At 32.9% G+C, this 24,156-nt stretch overlaps 1 protein-coding gene across 1 annotated transcript in view; it reads left to right on the forward strand.

Annotated features, from left to right (window-relative positions):
• The first annotated feature begins 203 nt into the window (after positions 1 to 203).
• The window catches only part of LOC124534594 (acetylcholine receptor subunit alpha-like 1), a 206,656-nt gene continuing 182,703 nt past the window's right edge, over positions 204 to 24,156 (forward strand). The window contains exon 1 of the mRNA XM_047110518.1: positions 204 to 254. The gene's annotated coding sequence lies outside the window, so the exon portion shown is untranslated. The remainder of the gene's footprint in view (positions 255 to 24,156) is intronic.

Below are 24,156 nucleotides of genomic sequence, written 5' to 3' on the forward strand. Positions count from 1 at the left end.
CAGTTTTTCTTAAACTCTAGACAACTGTTGATATCACTACTTAAATTGAATACATTTGGAAATTCAAGTAACGCAAAACACTGTCACTGTCACAATACAACTAAAGAAGCATTTTTAGAAGAATAAATTTAATAACTGTGTTTTAATTTAAATTTTAAAATAACTAACGTGATATTTATTTATATTAATTACTTTTTTTACAGGTAAGTCTCGATCAGTCGATGACACAGCCAAGGAGGACCCATGTCTTACTGGTAGGCATTCAATTTCATCAATACTTAGATTAATAAATTTGTAGTTTTAACCATCTTCGTAGAATATTAATGTATTGATATATCTATCTATATGTCACTAAAATACGCTATAAGAATGGTAGGGCTTTATGATACCATACGTTCTGTACGTGGCTGAATAAGTCAGTGTAATAGGCACAAAGGAGTGAAACCTTAGTAATCAAGGTTGGCAACGTATTGGCCACTGACCATTTACCATCTAGTATCCAGTAAAGTGGGTACAATTTTAATTTAAATAAATAACGTCTGATATAAAAATAAATCAAATCCGACACAACAACCTCCTTTTAATAAAAACAACAATGTTTTTGACTGTCACGACATTTTATATTAACATTCAGAATTGTCGCATAAATAACAAAACGTACATATTCTCTGACGTTTCTTTTGAGGACATTCCGCAACTTTTCTGCGTGAATGTTTAAGGTTTTTTTTAAGGGATTCAACTGTTTCAGGCTGTGACAGTTGTTTTCGAACGGGAACAATAAATTAAGTAAGTCTTGAAAGTGACAACAGAATCTGCGGTACGTTCAAAATTTCTACAATTACATTTAGTCTGATGTTATCTAAATTATTCTACGGATTTACTGAAAATGTTCCATTAATAATAGGTTTCAATGTAGCCTTGAAGAGAATGTTTGAAGGAATTAAGTGGTATTAAGAGTTTGATTACTTATTATTTTATAAAAATCAAAATCAAAATAAACTTTATTCAAGCGGGCTTTTACAAGCACTTTTGAATCGTTATTTAACAATTAAGTGAAGCTACCACCGGTTCGGAAAGTAGATTCTACTGAGAGGAACCGGCAAGAAACTCAGAAATTACTCTTTTCAATATTTAAAAAATACAATCATATTGGTTAAATACAATTATATGTGTATGTAATGTATCCTTGTGTGTGTTTTTGACAATAATACTAATATAACTACCTGAAATTAATGTTGCCACTTTTACTAAAATCTTCAATGTAATTGAGTTCCTATTGTTAGTACTTATAAAGTTTTTTGATAAATTATAAACACTACAATTAGAATAATAATACAAGATTGTACGACCAAAATCATGAAGTGAAATTAGGAGTTTTTATTTGTTTTAATATTTAATTTCTATACTAAGTTACGACTTCAGTCACATGTTTTATACGCACAGCATATTTAAGTTAAATTAGCTGTAACATTCGAATGCACATTTAAAAAAGTTTTACTTGAAAAATTTACGATGAATTCTATGTGAATAACAAAGTATAGCATCCGGACTAAAATAAACCGAATTTTCTGAACAAAAAATTCATGACATACGACCAGTTCGGGGAACGTGTCGCGAAAATTTTGTAACTAGTTTTAGTTTTAAAACTTTTCAATGCTAGCACTCACAGTATGAACTTCCGATGTACGTAAATTTTAAGTACAGCAGGAATTTAAGAGTTACAATTGGCAGTTGTTACTCTTTAAAGCTTTGTCTATGAGAATTAATACAAAAAGGATGACATTTCGTTATCCCGGCCGATCTAAAGGGAGACTATATAACTTGGTAGGATATTACTTCGCAAATGAGTGAGTAAAAACAAATGCACTTTATTATCCCATATCCTTATAATTTTATGGGATTGTTAATCCGACGTAGAAAGAGTTCAGGCACTGAAATCAAGTTTGGCGTGAAAAATATATAATAACTTGTATAGTTCTAACCAAAAGATGTAACTCAAACCCTCAGATCAGATCAAGAGCCTTTTAAAACCCACGAGACAGATCTTTGTCATAATTCTTCACTCACTATACATATACCGAAATACGGATACTAATTCTTAAATAAATAAAGAAATAAATAAACATGAGACAACATCAAATATTACATACATACTCTGATCCCAATGTAAGTAGCTAAATCACTTGTGTTATGGAAAATCAGAAGTAACGAAGGTACCACAAACACCCATACCCAAAAAAACTAATGATAATCAACATCGACTCAGCCGGGCATCGAACCCAGGACCTCGGAGTGGCGTACCCATGAAAACCGGTGTATACACCTGTCGACCACGGAGGTCGTCTATTCTTGCGATTCGATTATAATAATCAAATTAAATCAAAATATAAATACTCTTTTATTTACTCCAATTAATAGAACCTTTGTAAAGGAAAGACGTATAAGGCGGTCTCATCTCTAATACGGATATTTGAGTCAAATATATATTACCATAATCATGAAAAAGATTCATAACACACAAATATGGATTAGTTAGTTGTGTAACTTACTCTGACTCGTAGAAAGTTTTCCGCATTGCATCGCTGCAGCAAATATTGCCATATGTGTTGCAAACAAAATGTTAACTCAATTTGGTAATTTAATGCTTCGGACAACAAATCCTATCCTATGTCGCTCGACTTAAAGCAAAAATATATTTTCAATAATTTATTTCCTGATGCTCGATTGCATTTTTATAGTATACGAGTTTTTAGAAAAGGAATGTTTTGTTTTTTAATTTAAATATTTGGGCATGAAAACTTGACCTGCTTCTTCCAATCGTTTTATATATGATGAAATATTATTATTAAAAAATAGGTTATACCTCTTTTAAAATTAAGATTTAAGATTCATACTATTTTATACAAGATACATCAGTTTCCTCAAATTACGATTTTAACTATTTGGTTAAAGATTTCATATAGACTTAGTACTTATTCAAGAAAATGTTTAAACAAAGATTAAAATAATATGTTATTGAGGTAGAAAGCCTAGTTAATAAAGCATCAGATCTCGAGGGACCTGCAGGATTGTGAGCTAGCTGCTTGACTAACGAGACAGTCACTTTGAGTATACATTCTACAAAACAAGTAAGAAGAACTTATATGGATCAATAAAGAAATATTTTTATTTCAAGTATAATGTTCATTATTAAAAAAAAGTTTAATTTATTACAAATAAAATCTTTATATATCATAATTTGGAGCTCCAATTGCATAAATATTGTTGCTTGTTTTAGCGGCATGTTACAAATATGTGAGAGAGTGCAAAGTGCATTATTAATGGTTAATTACCGATTCATACATATGATACCTTTCTTCACCAATCTCGTGATTTATAAAAACTTCGATACATAGACCATCAATATAATTATAATACACGTAACTAAGAATTCAAATTAAATAAAAAAAATCAAATTCATTTTCCCTTAAAAATAGCAAAATAAAATCAAGCAACACGGACACTAGTATTGAATAAAATAATGTGGCCGTCAGGGACGCTCGGCACATGTGACAGAGAAATTGAAAGAAAACCAATAAATATATATGGAGTATATAAATAAAAACAGTGAGATATATAGATTTCTTTAATAAAATAAATATAATAATAATAGCGCTTTTATATATTCAAGTAACAGAGACGCAATTACAAAAGTACATAAACTAAGAAATTTATTTAAATGGATAATTCTCTGACTGTCAACCTTTGACTAATACTGGAATTGGAATTACACAACCAAATCTTAAATTTTATTTATAAAATACATAGTGTATACGCCACACATGCACATACGAGGAAGTTGATAATATTGGCGTAGAGGGGCATGATGGCAGGGCACGAGAATCTGTCGTACCCCCAAGGGACAACGATACATGTTTCACATCAAAGATATACTGTAAAAATGTTGTTTGTATTTTATGTTTCTTTTAAATTAAGTAATCTTAGGCGTATCAATCGATATCTTCGTTTTCTGAGTACCTAAAACTTGAATAAAACATTTCGTCTCGATATCATTTAGGGAACTTCTTTATTGCAGTTGCCGAAGTTTTTGCTAACGAAGTTCTCAGAAACTTATATTTTCTGCTACTGCGTGCGATCGTTAAGGAGGTTCGTGACTGTCCTGATTAATTCATCCGATGGTCCATTGTTTTTTCCTTTTTAGGCCTGTTTGCCTTTGTAATAATTTGAGCATTGTTAAGAGATCTCGTCTATTCTGATTCAGGAGGCATTAAGAAATGAATAATTAATTATGAGAATATTTTGTTGTATTAATATTTTTGTAATTAATAGTTCTTATTGATATAACAAATATACATGAGTACTCGTCTGATTCTATTAACAATCAATTGAAAGAATACAAGAATAATAAGTCAATATAGAGGATATTGATAACGTTTTTAGCTTTTAGAAGATAATTCAAAAGACAAAATCGAGGTTAAATAAAAAAAACGTAATAGAAGCATTACACTCAATTATTTATTGTTAAATTAAAAACTGCTAGATTCAAAAGGGAAATAACCAGACCCTAGAAGAACCTCAGTAAATTTATAAGTAGAAATATGTATTATTCAAGTTGTCATTTGGTTGATTTGATTTTATAAAAGCACTTTTAATTTTACATTTGCCTTTAAGATATAGCAAATGTAAAGCAACCATCGATTCAGAGTATACTAGATGAATGTTAACTATATTATAAAAAAGTATTAATAATAACAGTAACCCTAAATATCGATTAATTTATCCTTTGGTCGCAAAACACTTAAATATAAATTTTAGGTTAATTATTGTGATTCACTGACATATTATCAAGGACCAAATAAATGAAATGTTTACGAATGTATGACGTCATCATAGATTTAACCAATCAGCGAGACCTATGTGTCATAGTCTATTGAATTTAATTTAACAGATTGATATATTAAATTCAACAATCGTCAACATTCGCCCACAATGTTTCTTTGCTATACATATTTACATAAAACTTCGCTATATATGTCATTCGTGTTCTTCGTTCTTTACATCATTCAAACATTATGTTAAATTGTACATTCAAATGCTAAGCGCTGCCGCGCGAATGAAAGAAGCAAAAAAATTGAATCTTCTTAAGTATTTATAAGAACTACGATTTACATACGATATAAAAAATATACAACGTGGAAGTTAAAAACGAAGATACATAAGCGATTTTACACGAGTTTCGATAATAAATCGAATGAAAATCACGTAATAACAAATATATGCTTGCAAATCAACAGTATCAATGTTTACGAATAGTATTGACTTATTCGATGCACGCAAGCTAAATAAATCCATTGGGAATATTAAGTCGATGTTTGGATATTCAATTGCATATCATTTTTTATTACTATAACGAATAACTTATTAATGTTATTTATGACCCACCGTTGGACAAAAATAGCTGCGACGGCCCAGTGGTTAGAACGCGTGCATCTTAACCGATTATTTCGGGTTCAAACCCAGCTAAGCATCACAACAGTTTATAATCCATCTCGTACTCGGCGGTGAAGGAAATCATAGTGAGGAAACCTGCATGTATTTAATTTTATCAAAATTATACCACATGTGTATTTCACCAGATTGGAAGAGCGTGCTGGAATATGTTTCAAACCCTCTCCCTAGTAAAGAGGAGGTCTTAGCCCAGCAGTGGGAAATTTACAGACTGTTACTGTTAATGTACTTTTACTGTTGGACAAATGTTCTTTTTCTCTAAAAGATTTTGAAGCTTATTTTAGATATGGCAAGGTCGATACAATTAAGGGGAAAATCTCATTAACTATTATTATTGAAGTTGGTTAAGACTTCTTAACAAACTAACTTTAGCTTCCTGTTGGGATTAATTCATTTTTGGCTTACATAATCGGAATTGCGATTCAATGTGCCTTCAAATATTCTCACCATCCCACGCGATTCGGATTTGTATAGTAGCTATTTTTAATTTTGTTTTTTTTTTGTGTTCTTATTTAAGTCCTCCACGTAAATAATTTTTTCGCTTCGAATATTGTCATTGAAAATTCATATGAAAATAATGTTTTGAAAATATCTTCATTGGTAGGTAGAAGCTTAAAAATCTTTCGAAATAATGTAATACGTCATGATCAATTTGATTATAAAATGTTTTTAGTGACCTAATAGTAACTTATCAATGTTAAATTCATTTAAATAAATTTCTATTTACATGTGTGAATCAAACTAATTACGAAATATCAAATAAAAATTTCAATGCTATCCAGCTTTCTGTTTGCGTTATGTAATGATTTCCGAAGCTTATTTTTCGTGTAGCACAAATAGCCGTTTTTCAAATATTACGCAAACCATAATAGCTCATTTTATTTCAATGATCTTACACTGAATTTTTTTGAATCACATTACTTTTGAATGTAAATTAAAGAGAATTAACTACTACTTGTAATAATGACCCCATTACTATTTTAAAACCGGAGCATGGAATGACTTTAAACTACATTACATATTTATGAATATTTAAGCATTACTACAGTTTTCCATTAACAACTATTGATATAGATATAAATAGTTGTCGTGATTCGGACTTCCAAACCACTATCACCTTTCTTGGACTTCAAACTTGATTCATACTAAATTCCATTACATTTCATTTAATATTTTGGCTATAAAGAGCAACAGATAGATGGACAGAGTAACTTTCGCATTTATAATATTAGTAAAGATTTACTGGCATAGATTATAGTGGTTTACATGCTGGCTGCAAAAACAAGTCTAACATAAAAAGCCGCTTTTCAAATGTTATGCAAAAACCAAACACGTGCATTGTGCATGGCCGTACATGAATTCAAATTTTCCAAATCTTTACCATTCCTTTGTGCACCTAAATCTTATACAGTAACCAAAATACGCGTTTCCATTTCATAGGTTATATTTCTTTCAACGCCATTTGTGCAGACATTTTACCGGTTTACAAAACGAGTCGGTGAAATATTAAATGGGAATAGAATAGTTTTCGATTTTGCACAATCTACGCTATTGTGTTTAGTCTCCTGAGATATTTCCATTATATGCATTTGTATTTAAATACCAAATCTTGGCATGAAATCACCTATTATTCACCTCGAATAAAGTACCTAATAAATGTACACTTTAAAGTATCGCCATAAATACTTTATGTATTTTAGGTTTTGAACAGCGACTCGAAACGAGACTCAGCTTAGTACAACGATAAATGACACTCTTTCAAAATCTTGGGCATTAGGTATAGAACAAAACAGCTGACATCAAATAATACTCTTGTTTATTTTACTCTGATTCATTTGGTTTTATATTACTAGTTTGTTTTGTTTAAGTATATTTGTTGCTATTAGTTGGTATATTTTTATAAAATATGTTTGTTACATTATCCGAATTCCCAAGGGTGACGTTATACATCATTGAAACTTTGCTTAGGATAAACATCAATAATGTTTGCAACATTCCATTCAATAGGAGTAAATTTACATAATATTTCTACGCTTTCGTTCGTTAGATCATCTTTATACCCAATGTGGCTCACCTTTCAGAGCGTGGGTGTACTGGAAAGTATGACGTCACGACTCACGTTTATTTTCGAAAAAGCTTTAGTCGCAATAAAACGTCAGTTGAAAACAAACCTTATGAACGGGTTTTAAGGTTTAAATTAGTTTTTCCCTGTAGCTTGGTTATGACTGCTTTCATTAGTGGCATTAAGTCAACCTACGTGGGTGGTTGAAACGTTTGTCCATTGCTGTTCAAGTTCAAGGGTTGGAAATGAATCATTTTTAATTGAATTATGCAAATTAACTGCTATTAATATTGCCATTATTGTATACAAACTACTAACTTATCAGCAATTTATTCGTTATTTCCAAAGGAATATTCAAATAGCGTTATCATATAAATTAATTTTATCGTCGCTATTTAAATTTATCGCAAAAGTAGCGAAAGTGATATTATAAAAATTATTCAATTGCGATTGTTTAATTCTGGAAATATATTTGTATCCCTTTCACACACACACTCTCACTCAGACTGTTTCATTTTCTATGTGTGTTTCTGTGATTTTGCGTGAATGTATTAAAATTCATAATTCAAATATATTAGGGATAAATATATTGAGGATAAATAACTGAAGCATTATAAGATACTAATTGTTTGTTTATAACTCGCAACAAATTGAATAAGCTGTTATAAAAAAGTGGAATTTGAAGGACTGATGTTTGATCATATTGTCAGCTCGATAATAAATTAATTTACTATTTTACAATAGTGCCAAGAAAGTAAATAAAATTACAATCAATTGAACCCACAATAATTTTATTATCTTGGTACTAATTTGGGGGCCGTGGCTTGCGTGTGTGCTGTATGTGGAGGTTGTGCCCATAATCGCCACGCTGGGCAGGCGGGTTGGCGATCGTAGGGCGTAGCTTCTCGCACCGGTGACGCTGCTGCCCGTCACCGGCCTGTGGTATTTAGCTACGCCTATTATGTTGATGGTTATACCGCCATCAGTCGCGACAGTGGCGTGCACTGGGAGAGGCCTATGTCCAACAGTGGACAAAAATAGGCTGTTGATGATGATGATGACTAATTTGGGTCGTACTATACTCGTCATAATATGTTTTGAATACAAAATAATTTAATTAACACAAACGTTAAAAGCAGCTCTAAAAAGTAAAACCAATAAAATAGTAATTTGCAATAGTAAAAATATGCAAGTATAGTTTTAAATTATTATAATTTAAAAGATTATTAGTTTTATTAAAAAATATATCGTTCTGTTTAATTTTGAATTACATTTTTCATACCGTGTAGATTATGGTTAAATAAGTGTCATGATTTTTAAATAATTTTAATTGAAGTAATATTATTTAGTACTGCTTTAATTTTAAAATACGTTGTTTTTAAATTAAATAACATTTTTAAGTATTATTATTGATTCGGTTATCGACAACATATTGGTGCAAGCCCGTGCCTTCCTCGGGTGGCGTGGCGTGGTGTGGCGACTGGTACCGCCTGGCACGAGAAAAAGAACACAAGAGGATTGATTGGGAACGAAAAACAAGAAAAAGGACATTCTTGTGAGAATAGTGGTGAAGACTAGTTAATTTTAATATATTAAGCGGATACTTAATATTGTATCAAGTGATAAATTAATATACTGAAATAATTAAATGTTACGTGAGTAGTTTTATTACACTTCAGAAGTGACACGGACCGGATAAAAAGGTATGTTTAAGCAAATATTATCGAGACATTTTGTCTGTGAGGATGTTGTTTTAACGCCCACAGCGGTAAATTATACACTATTAATTAATTAATGAATTTTTAATACTGTCAGCAGACAAATAATCTTGATATAGCTTATTTCTTTTTGAATTAAGCTGTTGACCGGCTTATTAAAATATTTAACATAGAATATATATAATAAAAATATGATGATATATTTTTTTTTATTCTTATAAATAATCTACCATTCTGACTACATATTTACTTGGTTAATAAATCGCAATGCTGATTTTCTTTTTCTGTGTCCATCTACTAATAAATTATCTTATTGATCTCTATTCTCTTATTCTTTAGTCTTAAAGTATTATAGAATCGGATAATGTTAGGGGGTGAACTATGTTTGTTCATCGGATAAAGTTAGGGGGTGAACTATGTTTGTTCATCGGATAATGTTAGGGGGTGAACTATGTTTGTTCATCGGATAAAGTTAGGGGGTGAACTATGTTTGTTCATCGGATAATGTTAGGGGGTGAACTATGTTTGTTCATCGGATAAAGTTAGGGGGTGAACTATGTTTGTTCATCGGATAATGTTAGGGGGTGAACTATGTTTGTTCATCGGATAATGTTAGGGGGTGAACTATGTTTGTTCATCGGATAAAGTTAGGGGGTGAACTATGTTTGTTCATCGGATAATGTTAGGGGGTGAACTATGTTTGTTCATCGGATAATGTTAGGGGGTGAACTATGTTTGTTCATCGGATAATGTTAGGGGGTGAACTATGTTTGTTCATCGGATAATGTTAGGGGGTGAACTATGTTTGTTCATCGGATAATGTTAGGAGATGGACTATGTACATATGTAGCTGAGCTGAAATTATTGTTGTTTTTGCACATAGTATGGTAAACAGATTACGTCTCAGATAATATTTATACGTTTTAGCATTTACTGGCAATGTCATCTGATCATGAAGCGGACACGCCGCCGGTTACGCCTCCAAAGCGACGGCGGCCGAAGAAGGCGAGTAAACGAAGAAGGCGAAGGAACTCGTCTTCTTCGTCATCATCCGCTGATGAGTCTTCACCGCGAAGGACGCGTAAGCTATCAAGCAGGCTAACCTCTAGGGACGTGCTGAAACTTCTGTCCAAATGGAAGGGAGAGTCAACAAAGAATAATTTTGGTAGTAACAATAATTTTAATAATGTTATTCCTGAATTTGACCCGTCCTGCAGGACCCAAACTATTGATTGCTGGCTGCGAAAAGTAAACGAATGTGCCTCTATATACGGTTGGGAGGATAAGCAGACAATACACTACTCTTTACAAAAGCTAATTGGTCTGGCTAAGAAATGGTTTGAGTCTTTGCAGACGGTCAAATTTACTTGGGACGAGTGGCAACTGAAATTACGCAAGGCATTCCCCAGCGACGAAAATTACGGACGTCTCTTGGAAGAAATGTTAAATCGCACATCACGTAATGATGAGAGCTTGCGGGAATATTTTTATGACAAATTGGGTTTGTTAAGTATGTGTGAAATTACTGGTAAGAAGGCTGTTGATTGTATTGTGTACGGCATAAGCGACCGATCTGTTAGGAATGGGGCACAGGCTCTCGATAGTACGGAACCAGAAGATTTGCTTACTTACCTTTCTTCCCAAAAACCACAACAGGCTATGAGTTACAATAATAGACCGCGTGAACGCACATTTCAAAAGCCCAACAACTCTGCAAACACCAATACGGGTGCCAGCAACTCAAATTTAAATTCTGTAATTTGCTACAATTGTCGCGTTAAAGGTCATCCTTATTTTAAATGCACTAAGCCGCTAACAATATGCAAACGTTGTAATCGGGTAGGACATGACAGCGACCGATGCAGGCTTGACTCCTTAACATCCACAAATCGTAATTCAAACAATAACGTAGATAATTTTGAAAAAAACACTTTAAAAATTGACACAACTAATGACCCTAATAGTAAGTTCTTCAAAACTATCACAATCAATGACCATTCTCTCAAAGCCTACATAGACTTCGGGAGTGAATGTACTCTTTTGCGTAAAAGCGATGCAAAGTTTTTGAAACTTGCACAAAATTATGACAATATTCCAATTGTAAGAGGGTTTGGTCAGTCTTCTGTAATACCTTTGTACAAAACCTTCGTTTCTGTGAGGGTTGATGACATTGAATCGATTATCGAAGTATTAGTGGTTGATGACGCGCACATGCAGGTATCTGTGATTATTGGACAAAACTTTACAGAACAGCCATTCGTTACAGTCTTAAAGAATAGTGACAATCTGACGTTCTATCTAAGTCCTAATAAAATTCCATTTGATAACGATGAGGATACATTAAAACTTTACGTTACCGATACCACTAACATTTCGAAAACCGGCGTTGTCCCTGTGCAAATAGATCATGATTTAACCGGAGATATTTTTATTGGGGGCTATAACTCAGTCGAACCACGGAAGGAATACCGGTTGTTGCCGGGCGCTTACCGTATTTGTTGCGGCAAAGGTGGGGTCATTATTTCCAATCTGTCCGATAGTACTTTAACTTTTGAAAAGGACGCCTTGATATCTAGAGCAAATCCCTTTGTTGAACGGCCTGCTTACCAGATTAACAGGATTGTAGAGAATTTCTCTACGATAGAACCCCTCAATAAAGCCGACATTAAGATTGGACCAGGTCTTGACAATAGTCAAGCAAATGCGCTTTATTCGTTACTTCAGAAATACCGGGACTGTTTCGCTACCAACTTGGGTGAGATAGGCTGTGCTGTTGACGTGGAAATGAAAATTGATCTCGTGGATAACAAACCGATTGTTTACCAACCCTACCGCCTATCTCATTCCGAACGTGAAAAGGTCAGAGAAACAGTTAATGAACTTGTACAAAACAATATCGTCCAAGAGTCAAAGTCTGATTATGCTAGTCCAATTTTAATGGTAAAGAAAAAAACCGGTGAGCAAAGACTATGTGTAGATTTTAGGGCATTGAACAATAAAACAGTCAAAGATAGGTTTCCTCTTCCTCTCATTGATGATCAGTTATCTAATCTTAGTGGGAATACCTTCTTTACCACCCTCGATCTCGCATCAGGATATTATCAGATCCCAATGGCTCCAAGTAGCCGACATCTCACCGCCTTTGTCACGCCTGATGGGCATTATGAGTTTTTAAGAATGCCCTTCGGACTCGCTAACGCGCCAGCCGTCTTCCAGAGGATGATCAACAAAATTCTCGGTAATAAGCGATTTGAATATGCGTTAGCCTATTTGGATGACGTGCTGATACCATCAAAGGGAGTGGACGAGATGTTTTGGCGACTAGAGGAGGTCCTTAAAATTTTTAGAGAGTTCGGATTAACTTTGAAGCTCTCTAAGTGCCGTTTTTTCGATGCCACAGTTAGCTACTTGGGATATGACATTTCCTCACAAGGCATGCAACCCGGTGAGGCTAAGATAACAGCGGTCAAGGGATTTCCCACACCTCGCAATACACACGAAGTTCGTCAATTTCTTGGCTTAACTGGTTATTTTCGCAAGTTTATAAAAGGTTATGGGGAAATCGCTCGACCGTTGACTTCTCTATTAAAGAAAGAGGCAAAATGGCAGTGGTCTGAGATCGAGAACCAGGCATTCTCCCTTTTGAAGGAAAGTCTTGCTAGTCGTCCTGTTTTGGCCCTTTATGACCCAAGATTGGAGACCGAATTGCATACCGACGCCAGTTCTGTTGGCGTAGGGGGCATATTGATGCAATGGCAGAAAGAATCGCGGGTTTTAAAACCAGTAGCATATTTTAGTCGCCAAACAACACCAGAGGAGAGATATTTGCACTCCTATGAGTTAGAGACCCTAGCCGTCGTATGTTCTCTAAAAAAATTTAGGGTTTACCTTTTGGGCATACCTTTTAAGATTTTCACCGATTGTGCTGCACTTAGAACGACACTAACAAAAAGAGATTTAATTCCGCGTATAGCGAGGTGGTGGCTGCAAATAAGCGAATTTGATTTTAGTATAGAGTATCGACCGGGGGTACAAATGCAGCATGTTGATGCTCTCAGTCGAAATACCACTCTGTCCTCGAACTCAGAGGAACATTTATCCGTTAACATTTATTCTATAGAGAAGGACAACTGGCTTCTAAGTTTACAAAGAGCAGACCCCGACATCTCGCGTATTTCGCAAATTCTAAAACCGGAAGACGACCTAGAGTGCCGGGATATTCGCAAAAATTACGTTGTTGAAAACCACGTTATTTATAGAAAAATAGATGACCAATTACGCCTTGTTGTGCCACGAAGTGCAAGGTGGCAAGTATGTCGGGCTAATCATGACGAAGTAGGACATCACGGCTATTCTAAAACGCTAGAAAGGATACAAAGCAATTTCTGGTTCCCAAAATTGAGAAAATTTGTAAAAAAATATGTAGCGGCTTGCTTAGAGTGTGCATACAATAAAGATACTGCAGCAAAACGAAAGTCTGGACATTTATACCCAATTGAAAAGGTTAATATACCTTTTCACACTGTCCATATGGATCATTTAGGGCCATTTGTTCGCAGTAAGGATGGTAATACTCACATTTTGACCGTAGTCGACGCTTTCACAAAATACGTGTTCGTTAGACCAGTAAAAGATCTTAAAACCAAAACCACTATCAAAGTCCTTGAGAAAATATTTTATGATTTCGGTATTCCGGCAAGGATAATATCTGACCGCGGTACTTCTTTCACGTCGACAGCCTTTAAAACCTTTTGTGAGGAACAAGGAATTAAGCATGTATTGAATGCGGTCGCTTGTCCCAGAGCCAATGGTCAAGCCGAAAGATTCAACCAGACTATTCTTAATTCACTAGCGGCACAAAATTCTTTTGGCCACGAGCGCGACTGGGACAAGTGCCTGGGGAAAATCCAGTGGGGCATTAACAACACTGTGAATGCCTCAACACAAAAAACGGCGACCGAAGCTTTGTTTGGACTCAAAATGCGGGATCATTTGGCAAATAAACTTAATGTTATAGATGAATCTATGACTTCTAATTTACAAGAACTTAGACAAGATATTAGCTCTAACATACAGAATGAGCAAGAAAAATTGAAACTAAGACATGATAAAAACAGAATTTCTGCTGTAAAGTATAAAGTCGGTGACCTGGTAAAGATATTGCGAAACAATTTTGCCAATGATGGGATGAGCACAAAGCTTTTGTCAAAGTTCATAGGTCCCTATAAAGTACTAGAGGTTCTAGGAAACGATAGATATACGATAGCCGATGTCCCAGGCTTCAATAGAACGGGCAAGCCCTATAAGACTGTAATAGCGGCAGACAGGATGAGACCCTGGATACATATAAAGGCTTTGGAGGTATATAATTCAGACAATAACAGTTCCAGTGAGCATAGTGATCACAATAGCGCTTGAATGTATGTGTACAGGGTCTTATACTAAATCCATGTAAATATTTTTTTCTGTAAACAATTATTTTTGGTACAGCGTGTGTTTTATTAAATGAAAAAAAAAAAAATTATGTTTATGTTCATATGTGTGTGTATGTGCATATATATGTATATGTATAAATTACTCACTGTGTGATCTACACACATCTGTTGAAATAAAAACAAATATAAATGTAACTATAATATGTAATGTATGAATTAACACAAATGATTTATTCCAATGTAATCGCTCTATTTTCTTTAATTATTTCAAACTATCAATATTCACTGTATAATATGTTTATAAATAATTCGGTTACTAGCTTAATTGGCGAATGTCATGATTTGTTGTATGTAGGATTATTAGCGCGCTAACCTTTGAGTTGTACTCTTAAATTTATGTATCATTATTATATTGTGTAGAGTTAAGTTTGTGTTGAGAATTGAGCTAAGTGTTATGTGGTTATATAATATAACAACCAATTAATGTCATATATTAGCAAAGGGTGTATTTATATATAAACTATAATGATTAGCATGTCGTGCGCCGGGAGTCGGCACGATGTCGGATGGCCGAATGTCATGATTTTTAAATAATTTTAATTGAAGTAATATTATTTAGTACTGCTTTAATTTTAAAATACGTTGTTTTTAAATTAAATAACATTTTTAAGTATTATTATTGATTCGGTTATCGACAACATATTGGTGCAAGCCCGTGCCTTCCTCGGGTGGCGTGGCGTGGTGTGGCGACTGGTACCGCCTGGCACGAGAAAAAGAACACAAGAGGATTGATTGGGAACGAAAAAGAAGAAAAAGGACATTCTTGTGAGAATAGTGGTGAAGACTAGTTAATTTTAATATATTAAGCGGATACTTAATATTGTATCAAGTGATAAATTAATATACTGAAATAATTAAATGTTACGTGAGTAGTTTTATTACATAAGGTACTAGCAAACAAAAATTCAAAATATTCTTAATGCTCACTATTGTTACAGCGCTGAATTAAATGTAAAACGCTCACTGTTTCGGAAAGCAGATTTTATCGAGACGTACCGACAAGAAACTCAGTAGTTTTAATCATTTTAATTAGACAGAGTATGTCGATAGAGTACTATTAAAATTATATTTAATCTGTCTAGAAATCAACACATACAAAGTCCACGCTTTTTATCATTGATATTGTTTTTAGTAATATGCCTTAGTTGTCAATGTTTTTTTCTTTGACAAGAGCTTTAATTTTTTTAATCTATGAAAATATATAATGAGTTCTTATATATATAAAAAAAAACTAATCAAGGTTTTTGAAACGAGCGCACATCGTATCTCTCTAACCCAGCGGAGGCTTAATTCTTGAAACAGTGCCAACTTCCCAACTAGTTAAATTTCGTTCAAAGCGATTGCATCCATTGTTACCTTAAGTTTGCGGTTTTGACTGTATGTTTTGTTTGATGTGATAATTGAATCAATTTATGCTTTCAATAGAGTTTACAAAAATATATTTTTATGAAAACCATATATTTGATGTAACCGTTATGTATATTAATTATTATACCAGTGATTTTTATATACATATAGGACTGGTGAATAGGCTACCTGGTGATAAGTGATTACCAATACTCATTTAAAATATCAATTAAACAAATCATAATCATTATTTCTTTAAATTTGATAGCTAAGATAGTTCGTAGTAGTATAGTAGATAGTAGAGTGTCCATTGTGCCTGTAGTTGCACTGGCTTAATCACACATGAAACCGAGACAAAATAATTTCTAAGTATTGCTGTTTGGAGGCAGAATATCTGATGAGTGGGTGGTTATTACCCAGACGAGGGTGCGTAAAGGCTTAACAACACCTTTAAAAAAATTTAATATATCTATAATTTCAAATGTAATTTAAACAAAATTGTTTGGACAAATAAGTAATAATATTAGCATTATTTATTTGTTTTTAATTTGTTAGACACGTTTTCCTCAAACTTTCATATTTTTGATAATTAAATAAGTCAGATGTACTACGTATAAAAAAATTATTATATTTCCAAAAATAGATGTCTTTAAGTTTACAAGTAATTATAACAATTATTATTTTATAACTTGATAATGACTTTTGTAAAAAGTTTCTGGCAGAGTTAATTATGACCGACTGTTTGAAATATGGTGTCGTAAGAGTGATGGGAAAACATCCCACTAAGCCAAAGCAATCTCAAGGAGGGTTGGGATTAGATAGGCAGCTGGCCGTTACTACGCTTAATAAATAGGACGAGGGAAGCGAAAGATGGTTTCTCAATAGTGTCAGTTTGGGTCCATATTGAATATCCCAGTAGCAGTAGTGACTTACAAAGTTAAGAGTATTTAACTTGCACACTTCGTTAACCTCGCGCGCCCGTTTGGCCTGGAACTAATCTGCATCCTGTCGTGCTGGATTGTCATCCCGTCCAAGTACAAGTGTAAGGCACGCGTATATCTGTGTTTGCAAATATACTTGTCAAATTAGTATTCTATTGATTATTGGGACATTCTTTTGTTTTAATTCAATATTCTCTGCTTATGACATATATGCTTTTGACATAGGTGAAATCAATTCAAATCCAATTACCGAATTATATTGATTTGATTATTCTGCTTAAGGGTGAATGAAGGCCGTTCTAGTTAATTCAGCTCTATGTTATTAAATGTATAAGGATGAATAAATGAAAGATATTGAATTAAAAATTAATCTTATCTGAGATTTGCATATTTTTCTGCAGCACTCAGTTTAACCGCGTCGTCTGTAGACGAACTAACTTCCATCTAAACAAACCGCAAGAGCTTAATCAAAGTGAACTCGACCGAACTAAAATAATCAACTTAGGAGTTTCGTCTGCGTTACACGGGGCAAGGGATTTTATACCTTGTTTCAATAGTGATAAGATTCATATTACAATGAATTTAGTGACGATTTAAATTAATCCGTGGATAAACATGGCATTGCATTTTACCATGCGTGCGAATATACGTTATTTAGAATTCGTATTTAATAATATTATAGCTTTCTAGTTATTTTAGTCTGTATTTGATTCCCACAATGGCATATAAACAGATCTTTACAATAACACATTCACTATACTATACATTTAAACAAATAAACCATACATTTTTAAAACATGTATGTGTATCATTTAACTCACGTTTTAAATGGTTCCATATTCGAAAACTCGAACGGATTCAAATATTGGTTTGTGAGAACAGAATTTATAGTTTTTTTAATTTTTATTTTAATGGAACGCACTCTTCTGGCTCGGAATCCAGGTAAGGCTTAATGTTCGATTTCCAATCCCTTCCTTTTATGTTTTCATAACCACTTATGCATTATAACACCGCTAGGTTAACGGCATTGGTGGTCGAAATTCAGCAAAGAGTATAATTTAATTGACATAAAAGGTAAAATTAGTTTTCATTGAATTAGCAAATAATAAAAAAAAATATTTTTACAATAACAAAATATCCATACTTACTTTACATATAAGTACTGACAATTTGCAATCGTAATTAAAACACAATCATTATTACTTGATCTACGTTATTTTGATCACAATTAGAAGCATCTTATAGAATATACGATACGATTTAAATTTTTTATATTATTTTTCCGAATCGATGGCAAATAAAATTTTAATCATAATGTTCACGACACATATTCAGTATTTGGGTATAACACGTGATTGTATTCGACATTATTTAAATTACGAACCCTGAAAAAAGTAATATCCCGTACGAGTTCACGTTAAAATTCAAGGATAACAGGCTTTCTGTTTAAATTTACCCATTCCTGATTCGCTCGGAATATTTTCACACCCTTGTGTTTTCTTCTGATTAAGTTCCATCCAGTGTGTGAGTGAGTTTCATTGTTCTCACTTTTTTCCCAATTCGAGAGTTTAAAAAAATATTGTTGTCTCTCTTTTGTCAGTGTAATGAATACATTTTGGTTATATGTGTGATGGTTGTAGTTGGACGCACGAGCTGTGTAGAACAAACAGTATAGACCAATCCAAATAAACTACATACAAATTACTCATGAAGTAATTATCATAGCATCTACAATGCTTGTTTGCGTATATCGGTATCCGATGTTCCAATTGAACGATGTCTTCCTATTTCAATAAATCGATATTGAGATATTTCCAAACGTTTATTTTTAAAATTAGGCTGTTCCGTTTTAAAAACATTATTTTAAGTTTGAGCCAATCGTTTAGAGCCACTGAAATGAGAGAATGAGTTATAATATTTTTATAGTTAATAATGGAAATAAATCAAAATCGCTTCATAATAGAAGGAATGTCCAACAGTAAAACCTTAAAGCCTAATAACATGCGGCATTGGACCGAAACAAGGGATATGGACATTGGACATTCTTGACACGTCCAAGAAATAAATACCATCGGATAAAATCCGCAATTCAACGGACTTCACGCAACACTGACTTTTACTTAAGAAACTGGGCCGCGTTTATACCGTGTCGTTACGATTCTAAGACTTCTATTCGCTTTTTTTTTATTTTGCTTACATTTCCTTTTCAATCGTAAGTACGTATTTATTTTTTAAAATATTAAATATATAGAATATTTTATTCTAAGAACGTTCGAATTGTACCAATTTTAAATAAAGTAAAGTAAAAAAGTAACAGCATGTACATTTCCCACTGCTGAGATAAGGCCTCCTCTTTCATTAGGGAGAGGGTTTACAACATATTCCACCACACTGTTCTAATGCGGGTTGGTGGAATGTACATGTGACAGAATTTCAATGAAATTTGACACATGCAGGTTTCCTCACGATGTTTTCCTTCTCCGTCAAGGACAAGATGAATTTTAAATACAAATTAAGCACATATATATACTGGTGCTTACCTGGGTTTGAACCCGCAATCACCGGTTAAGATGCACGCGTTCTAACCACTGGGCCATCTCAGCTGCAATTTTGAATGACACAGACAAATTCCTATCCCATCCTCTTGAAGAGAAGAGTCTATTATACCACGCTGTTCTATTAGAGGTCAATAAGATAACGTTATGTATATGTCATTTCATCCGATATATGCAGTTTTACTTTATGACTACCTCGATGATCTAGTGGCTAGATATGGTGATTGAGGGCCTGGAGTCAAACCCCAAGTCGGATCGATACAAGGCTTTTCTTTTAAAATTGTCAGTAGTAGCCTTAGGCGTAGAATATTGATCTCTTCCGTGCCTCGGAAAGAGCACAAAGTCGTTGGTCTTGCCCATGAACATATCTTGTGTGATATGTTCATGGGCAATATATATATCCTTTGAAGTTCTGGTCTGTTTTGGATAGCCAAAATCAGCGAGGAAGATGGAATATTATTTAAGTACGTGAAAAATGATGGTGCCGGATGTAAACATCGGAATGGTGTTATGATTATATCTTATGAATGTGTGCGTTTTAACCGTTGGGTCATATCGGCTGTATACATACAAAGAAAGATCGAAAACGTTCTTGTTCATCGTGCCAAAGGTCTTTTACCGATTAATTCATATGTTCTCTTTGGACAAAAATATTATGGACATGAATTGTTCCATAAGATTCTATCCAGAATATGAGATTATTTATATGTCATAGTTTTGTTTTTTTTTTTGTTATTTTTAATTATTATTTGTATTCTACAATTTGACATCCCGTAAAAATACGAATTAAGAGGGTAAAAAAGTTGTCATGTCTTATTTAGCATCAAGTTGAAAGAATACTTTATTTCTTCTATTTTTATTTAGGATTTTCACCAAAAAAATATTTTTGGGTAATATGTAATATCATTTAGTTGTTGAGAATCTCAATAAATAAAGTTAATAGTAAATTATGTAATCCGGCTCGAAGGACCAAAAGAAGATGCAAACAATAATAGTAGCGAAGCCGTGAACTGGGTTTGTTTAAAAAACTGCCAAATTAAATATACTCTAACTAGGACCTCTAATAGGCTGCAATCCAAATTGTGAAAATGAATTAAAGTTACGTTTATTCCCAACTTATCATCTCAAGACCTCTACTTAAGAAACAGTCGAAAGAAAGATAGAATTATATAAAATAATATACGATTCTTGCATTCCAACATCCACGGCATCACGGTATTCACCCTTCACACCGGAACAGAGCGACACAAAGCGTTGTCGCTAAGCGATAGTATATCTCGTGAAGGGGTGGTAACAACCCCCGGTTAAAGTATACAGAATAGTCGGCACCATTCATTATCAAGTTTATAAGGAAAATCTCAATGACTCACTAAAACAAAGTTAAGTACACTGTTTATTATTTTACTAAATTTTTTTAGCAATTACAATTTCTTTTTGGTGATAGCTTTACATTACCGATTTTCATGTATTTCTATAATTTAATCTTATGACGATGCAGTAATGTGAGTGCAAAATTAAAGTGAAACTTGCTATAAAATAAAACCCGTAAACGTATATTACATATGAAATATTTTCAATATGTTTTATATACAAAGTGCCCAGTGTTGAGTGTTAGCCATTTTTCTTGAATGTAACTGCCTTTCCCGCCATCTCGCGCCGTGGCCTGTCAAAGAAATTTATTGGTACGGATAGGCTGCCTGACAATTTTGCTTCTCGTATATTTTTTCGACGCAAATTTTTCCTTCATAAAATTGGATCACGGGTAATCTATCGAATATTTTCGATATTGATTTTGAACGAGGGAAACAAATGTTACTAAAATATTCTTATATAGACGTATAACTTGAGATTACAGAAAAATACGATTACCTATTTATACATTTAAAATTAGAATCATAGGAAGTTTGGAAGTAAGAAGGCAAGATTATGTATTAGTTGTAATTCGAGTAGGTATTACTTCAACTGTATTTATAAAAACACGTAAAAATAATCTCAAAATCAATTTATTCTTGTTTACACATTCAGCTCTGTAACAATAACAGTATGAACGCCGCATTTTCTGCGAACAACAATAGCTTTGAATCTGCCTCATATAACTTTTACACGCGACAAATAACTACACTCATATACATAAACTATTAAGGACACGAGCCCTTAATTACATGAATACAAAGACTATTATTGCTTGTAGATATATTATGGTACTGTTTTGGATTTATCGCCCAATAATTTTCGATGTACTGACGTATCGCATAAACTATTCTGACATTATTGAATGATAGATATAAAATGACATAGTATCGTTGAACAACAATTAGATTTGACATAAAGTTTAGAATTTTTAATCTTATATGCGTTTGCTATAGTTAAAAAGTATTAAGTGGCAAAAAGTTATATAAAATCAAATTGTACTAGATATGATAATTTTATTCTTGTGTTCCATTTTTAAAATTTAAGTGAGTAATAAGTTTTAAGATATTGGGCACAGGGTTTATAATTTCTAATTTAAATAGTTCGCAAACGGGTAGTTCACTATTAGAAATATGTTTGAAAAGAGAACGTTAAGCGATTTGTATTTCAAATAAGATTACAGTCACATTATAATTGAATTTAAATCTATCTGAAGTAAGTTCCAGAGTAAAGTATTTTTCTCTTAATTCTGAACCAATATAATACCTGGGACTTTTTTAGGTTTCCATTTAAATAATCACCCCTTTCCTAAATCTGTAATAGTTTTCAGTCATGACTTTTTCATATCATTAAATAAGCTTAATAATTAGGGTTATATATCGGCATAGACTGTAAAAATAAATGTTTAGTATCACATACAAGAATTTTTGTTTGATAATCACAATGAATATCACACACCACATCCATACATTTACATACATACGTTTTGCGAACATTTTGTCAGATACATACAATCATCAGACGCTTTTGTATTACAGTATTTTTTTTAGTCTCTAAACAGCCATATATAGTTATGTATCGTCCACAAAATAATTATATTACCGCACAAATAACACAATTAAAACATTTAATTTAGTTAAACTTTCAAACAAAACCGACTCAAACAAGTAGCATTGTTGCATTAAAAGATATAAGTAAATATAATTTAAAGCGAGTCATTTGACTGTCGCATTTACTAAACGAGGTCATATTCGTCCAGAGTAGTTTTTACTCGCGCTTATTTTAACTCCTAGCTACCTGCTACTTTTGACGTATTATGCGGTAGGTTCATCCATAGTGCGTTATAGCGGTCTCGACGCCAGTATCTCTGAACTCGTGGAGTTTCACGAACAAAAGGAGGCTGTGCGGCCGCGAGGTCATTGCTCCCAGAATAATACTGCGGCGCGCTACTTACAGATAGGGCGTTCGTTGTGCAACTGTTATATTTTGTGTAACGTATTATACTGAAAATTATTAGTCTGTGTTATATAAATCGTTAGTTAAAACTTGTAATTTATATTAGTTCTCTTTTATAATTTATTCTTTTATATTTATATAATACATGAGACAAACAAAAAAAACCCGCTTAGTTTCTTTCGCCGGTTCTTCTCAGGTCAGGGTATTTTCGTTTCCGAACCGGTGGCAGTGTTTCAATTGACCATCAATAAGAAAGTGTAATGCTTCTATATTGAATAAAGTTATTTGAGTTTGAGTTTGCATTATCACAAATTACCTGCTTTTTTCACTTTTTGTGATGTTCAATTTTCCTTTAAGTATTTTTTTGGATTTCATTTATAATTTTTATTTTTTAATAAATATGTATGTGTACATGTAAGTTTCCATGCATAGTTTTCCAATAGGTCGCCAATAATAAATAACATAAAAATTATAGGCTATTTCGTATAAGAAAACTTTATTTATCATTCAGCATCTGTTAAAATTAACATTTTCTCTCAACGGTACAATTTCTTCTCGTCATAATATACATGTATCTGTTAGTGATCCAAATATTAACTGTATTTATTTGTATTCCTATAACTTTGATATAACAAAATTTTTATTATTATATTATATAATTCAATAAATTCGTTTCGCAATATTGCCTATCATTTATTTACCTGTATATTACGGCTTAGTTATAAAAAAGGCCTAAATATATTAATATATTGGAACACTATTTTATTATTTTATTTTTTAATTAGGTATAATATAAATATTTTTTCCGACACGTGTGTCCCAAATCCGTGAATACGAACTAACCTTACATGAAAATATGACGCCAGGCACCTGAACAGGGCAACGAACTGTTGTTAGTATTAAAGATTATTTTAACAACAAAAAAGGTTTTACATATGCTTATTTTTTTAACTACTTACCCGTTCCGGCTCCACACGGGTAGAATAGAGGTCTACATAAACCTATAATATTAAAATGTAAAATTTCAAAACATTTTTTAATTTGAAATAGGAATTATTACAGGCGCAATACAAATAAATTTACATCATAATTGGTTACGTAGTGTAAATTCAAAGTAGAAACAAATTCAGATACTTTATTAGATAAGAGAATTTTATATCCCTA

Source organism: Vanessa cardui, chromosome 13 (genome assembly GCF_905220365.1).
Source record: "Vanessa cardui chromosome 13, ilVanCard2.1, whole genome shotgun sequence".
NCBI classification, from domain to species: Eukaryota; Metazoa; Arthropoda; class Insecta; order Lepidoptera; family Nymphalidae; genus Vanessa; species Vanessa cardui.